We start from the raw sequence: 5446 nt of genomic DNA, 5'->3' as shown, positions 1-5446 counted from the left end.
TGGGCAGCTTCCCTGCTTCTCTCCTTCTCACTGCACCAAACCATTCCCATGAAACCCAAACCTTTCCAAATGAGTTTGGCTCTTGTTTTAGTTTTTGTACTAACTCCCTAGGGCCACTAGCTTTGGCAGGATTCTGTTAGGTTTGTCGTGTTTCAGAAGGATAATGATGAAGAATTATAGAGGGCGAGGAGTGGGTGGGGTAGAGAAAGCAGAGGAGGAGGAGGAGGGAAGGGGGGGAGGAGGAGGAGGAAGTATTGTTAACAACAAGACCACTGGGACAATCAGCCATGGGAATGATTTCAGTTTAAGCAACAAAGACTGTTTTGTTTCCTGAGCTCTCAACTGAGCAGCATTTGGCTGCAACAGAAGAAAGGGATCCCTGGGGAAAGGCAGGGGCTGGGCATTCAACTGCCTCTCTTGTCACCACAGGCTGTCATCTTGTCAGGAGAGTAAGCCAGGCAAAACTGGGTTCAGTCCACACCAGGGGGAGGGCCACTGAAGAAGACCTGAGATCCTGCAGGTGTTTGGGGTGATGTTGCTGGGGTCTCTTTCTTCCCTCTGAACCTCCCCTTGGGAGATCTACCCTCTTAGAAATCCCCCTCTTGTCTCCTACAGACATGAAATGAGGTTTTATACTACTTGGGATACTAAATATCCCCAGGCAACTCACAGAGGGTGAGAAAGTAGTAAGAAGAGATGAGCTTTTAACTATGAACCCAGGAGTTCCCATCTTCTTTCCAAGGCAAAGACCATCCACATTCTTCTTCACCCAGCTTCCTTCAAAATGAAAAACAGTGCTCACTTGAGAAATGGGGGCACAGTTTCCCACTGGAAGGGTTGCTCTGAACGTCAGGGACAAGATAACAGAGCTCTCTCATCAAGTGTGACACCGTGCCACTAAATGGCAGCTCTCCTCAGTATTATTAAAGGACCCTGCATTTGGTTCATAAAGAGGTCTGATTTTTTATTTTATTTTTTTTTCAGAAAGAAGTAAATGGCTTCCTAGAAGGAAGCATTACCACTCAGTCACAGGAAGCCTGTTTTTTAAATTATGTGCATTCAGGCAGGTGTCTAAAGGAAGAGTAAGCCTTGGTCTTGCTGAGAGTCCTTCCCAGCATACCCCATTCTGAAAATTTAGCATGTCTGAACTCACAGAATAACCTCTATAATGGAAGTTGGGAAATGGTTGCATGGTGTTGGCCTTGTGTCCACAAACCAGTGTTGTCAGGATGGGCCCATGTACGAACCCCCAGGTGAAAGGGGGATTCTACCTAAAGAAACTCTGACCATGGAGGTGACAGGAGAAATCTAGGGCTGATGAGGCAAACAGCTCCTCTTTGAAATCAGGGTAAGCATGGAACAACTTTTTCTTCCCCTCCCTCTGGCCCATCATTCCTCTCTCTTGTTTTTGAGACCAAGTGCATTCAAACCCCAAAACCAAGAGCTGACATCACACACTGCGTTTCTGGAACACCCTGCTCTCCTTTGCTCTTGGCTAGCAGAACAGATTCGGAGCCACCCTCTCTGGAGCACAATTCATTACTGCTCTGAACAGGCTGGGACTTGCTTTCAAAAGGCAGCTGGGCTTGGGGACCATGTTTCACTTCTTGACACCATTAATTGGGTTATGAGTCAGAGCCATAATGAAGACAAGTTTTGGTGTCTCCTGCAACTGTCCTGGGAAATGCAAACGCACAGGCCCAAAAGCCACAGAGGGAGGGAGAACCGGACAGATTTGCTTTGTTTATCGGGCCCACATGGTCACCAGATAAATGGTCAGTGTCATGGGACTCCTCTGTGGACAGGCCTACACTTTTTTCTGCTACTCCCAAGGCCCTGAGATGTCACAGTCCCTCACCCAGAGCGCCTCATTAGTAACAGGAGGAAGTGGGAGGAGGCACAAGTAGATTCAAAACAAGATACAGAAGGAGACTTAGGGGAGGGCACATTCTGAGAGCCCTACATGGTAAATGAGAGGCAAGATCCAGTGTCCCAGGCAAACCCAGGCCACTGCACTTTAGGAACCAGACCTGCTTCCTCCCTCCATGAGGGCAGCAAAAGGAGAGCAAGAAGTGAGGAGCAAACCTCAGAAGGTCTGAATCAAAATCAAGGGCCTGGGCTGACCAATCTGACACTCACAGAGGGCCAACAGGCATGAAATCCTGAATGTAGCCAGCTAGGCTGCATAAAACATGCAGGCTGACAAGTCCATTGCCACAACTAATTCAAAAGTCCAATTGCATTTATAGGATTGTTGGCCTCTTTCATATATCCATGCATCTCTATCAGACTTCATTTTGTCTCTCTGCCTTTCATGTTATACTTTTGCAGCTCCAGCTGCAATCTCACTAGGATTTTAAAATCCCCTGGTCTGTTGTACTGTTTACAACTAGCAGGAGGCTCATGCACAGTTCTTTAGAGAGGATGCATTATGACATCATCCACGGAAGTTACAACAGACACCATCAACATATTCTCCCCGAAGTCCTGTGCTTCAGAGCAATTTCATAAATCCCAGCATTGTACAAACCAAACAACACAAAGGCACAAGGTCAGATAAAGACTAACTTTCTGAAACACAGACTTGGGAGCCTCCTGCAGGGGCCAGTGTGGGGAAACTGGTGCACTGCTGTTTGTACATGTGCTGGGTCCTGGGGACCCTTGGGGACTGAGAAAGCTGGGGAGGAAGTAGGCAGGTGGGTGAACCAGGCCTAAATGCTGTCCCAGGGGGTGTGGGCAGCAGAGAGAGAGGGGAGGTTTTGTGTCTCTGAAGCTGTATACTTAGCAGTCCCTTCTGAGTATTCTGGGGTCCGATCACCTGGTCCCAATTCAGCTCCATTATCTGTGTTGTTGGGCAAGTTCACCAACTACTCCTGCCTCCTCCTCTTCATTAAAATGGAGAGAATGAAAGCACTTGCCTCACAGGATACTTGTCAAGGCTAGAGGAAGTAAGACATGTGAGGTATGTAGAATGATGCCTGGCACAAAGTAATTGCTCAATACATGTTAGCTCTTATCACTAATATGACTTCTTCAAGCATGTAATCATGTTGACTTTGTTATCTCCAAGGAAATGGAAAGTCGCAGGCTCTGCCCCTTAACAGAACAGAACATTAACCCAAATAGACCAGGCAATCTAACAATCTGGCAGCACCAAAATTGCCTTTTGCCTCCATTTTCTCACTCAACACACTAAATAGAGGCTTTCTTGTTGGAACTTTCAAAGACAACAATGACAGATGAGGCACACTGAGCAGCCTCCCCTTCTGCTGCCAACCTTAGGATCAGATTGGGTGCTTAGGCCTGGACCGTGGGCTCTGACCGGTATTGCCTCTGCTAAGTCCCAGTTAAGCCCTTGCTCAACTTTCCCAAGCAGCAAGCTGCAAAATCTTAACGCATCTTCAGGCAACAAAAAGCTAAGGATTTCCTGTTAACCTTAGTTGCTTATTAACCCTCCCATCTTGAGCACTGCAATCTAGCCTAATAACAGGCTTATTTATCTTCAGCCTGTGGGCCCCTCCTTATTCAGTAACTGGCATCTTTCCACATGAAGTCACCATCCTGGGAACTTCCAGTGCTGAGGCTGAGCCCATGAGATTGCTCAGTCAAGTAACACTCGTGTGAAATCAGCAGATGAAACTCTGAACCCGCCCCACCTTACCCCAGGTGGAGCTGTGACTTAGAAGCTCTTGTCACCAAGTGTCATGTTCGAGTGTTGCTTGTGTTTTCATCTAAGTTGGTCTGAGCTGAGAATATTTCTGGGCTCACTTACTCTTAAAGACAACCCCAGCATTTCACACTGAGATTAACACTCTTTGACACAGCGCACAGCGCCAGAGTGTAACATTTACAAGGAGAAAATAACTTGAAAGTGAAGGAGACCAAAAAGGCATAATTACTCAAGGCAAACTGTTTTGTTCATTCAGTGATTACAGTGGTTTTAAAGCCTTATAATTTATCATAGCTCAGAACAATTTAAATCTCAGTTGTGCTCCTTTGAGAAACCGAGACACTTCCCTTTCTTTATTCCTTCTGACAGGCTATTCTTTTAATATCATCTTAGTTCTAAAATGGCATAGACTGTACCTTCCCTACATCACACACAGAAAAAAAAAAAAAAAAGAAAGAAAAAAACCTGATAGCGACAGACTGCACCTTTGCATTGCATTAGGCTGCAGTGCACAAATAACCAAAGAGTATAACAATTCCAAATGGGTGTAATTTCTTTCAGGTTCAAGTATCAGTTTGCTTGTTTTGCTGCTGCTAATCACCTCTTAAACAAACAATTGCTTTATCTATGTACTGTGCCTCATTTCACTTTCAAATTATGTGTGTGTTTTGCTTCTAACAGCTTATTATGATCTATAATTAACAATTTTGCTGAAAGCAGAGCCGTGTATTGAGGAGAGCCCACATGCTATCTGAGAAGTACTTGAAACAGGAGGCCTTTGTTTTCTTCACAAATTTGGCAAACAGAAGGTACCTCCCTTCTCTGCTGTGCATTGTCTTCTCCAGAAATCCAGAAGTATGCAGGCAGAAAATTAAAAGAAATATTTTGAACTCTGGCAAAATCTCAGTTTGCTGTCTTTGAATCTAAATAGACCAGGGGTTCTTGAAGTTGTCCATAACTGAGAATCACCTGGGGAGCTTTCACCAGAGTGCTCAGACCTAACCTCAGACCTATTATGTCTGAATCTCTGGGGGCCGACCCAAGCCTGAGTACTAGTTCAAGTTCCCAGAGGATTATAGAGTACAGTCAAGAATGAGAAAGACTGTGGCAAATTATATAGTCTACCTACGTAAGCTACCAGGAGCCCAGAGAAAAAGGTAACGCTGGTAAGAATTAAATGGTTAAAAGTTGAATTTACTAGACTGCACTGAAACTTAGATTATTTTCCAAGTACATGAACATCTCCAATCTAAATGACTTGCAGAAGATTCTTTTGACTCACCTCTCAGCTTATTCAAACTCACCAAGCAAGCAGCAAAGTTGCTTAAAAATTCACCCCTGAAAGCAGGTCTTTGAGATAATGGAATGGAAAATCATTTGGGAACAGATTTCCTGGATGTATTCTTGAATAGGCAACCTGCATTTCCCTTGTGGGTCAACCACTTTAGAACTTTCTCTGTGAGGCTTGACGAAGTTATTAAAGACACAGCTCCTAAATTCTTGTGTTGAAAGGTCTGGGTATATGGTTCTCCACTTTCACACAATCTGTTAGATGGGAGGGAAACTAGTTTCTTTTATGCACATCAGAGAAGCTGGGTGCAGGCTTTAGCATGACTGAGCCGTCAGAACTTTTAGACAGAGGTATCTTTTCTCCTTTGTGACGTAGGCATGAAACCCTGCCCGGAGAGTTTCTTCTGGACGCAACACTGAAGTGTGCCAGATCTCTTCCCTGTACTCTTCTCTACCCCCAGTACAACTCTCTCTGGAAACGGCTCC

General features: G+C 45.0%; 1 long non-coding RNA gene across 1 annotated transcript; it reads left to right on the top strand.

Moving 5' to 3' along the window:
- The first annotated feature begins 2434 nt into the window (after window positions 1–2434).
- Window positions 2435–4571, top strand: LOC144318657 (uncharacterized). The gene is made up of 2 exons (XR_013384717.1): window positions 2435–2551; window positions 4352–4571. It is a non-coding gene; the product is annotated as an uncharacterized LOC144318657 (long non-coding RNA).
- The last annotated feature ends 875 nt before the right edge of the window (window positions 4572–5446 follow it).

Source organism: Canis aureus, chromosome 1, assembly GCF_053574225.1.
Source record: "Canis aureus isolate CA01 chromosome 1, VMU_Caureus_v.1.0, whole genome shotgun sequence".
Lineage (NCBI taxonomy): Eukaryota > Metazoa > Chordata > Mammalia > Carnivora > Canidae > Canis > Canis aureus.
This window is presented reverse-complemented; position numbering and strand designations above follow the sequence as displayed.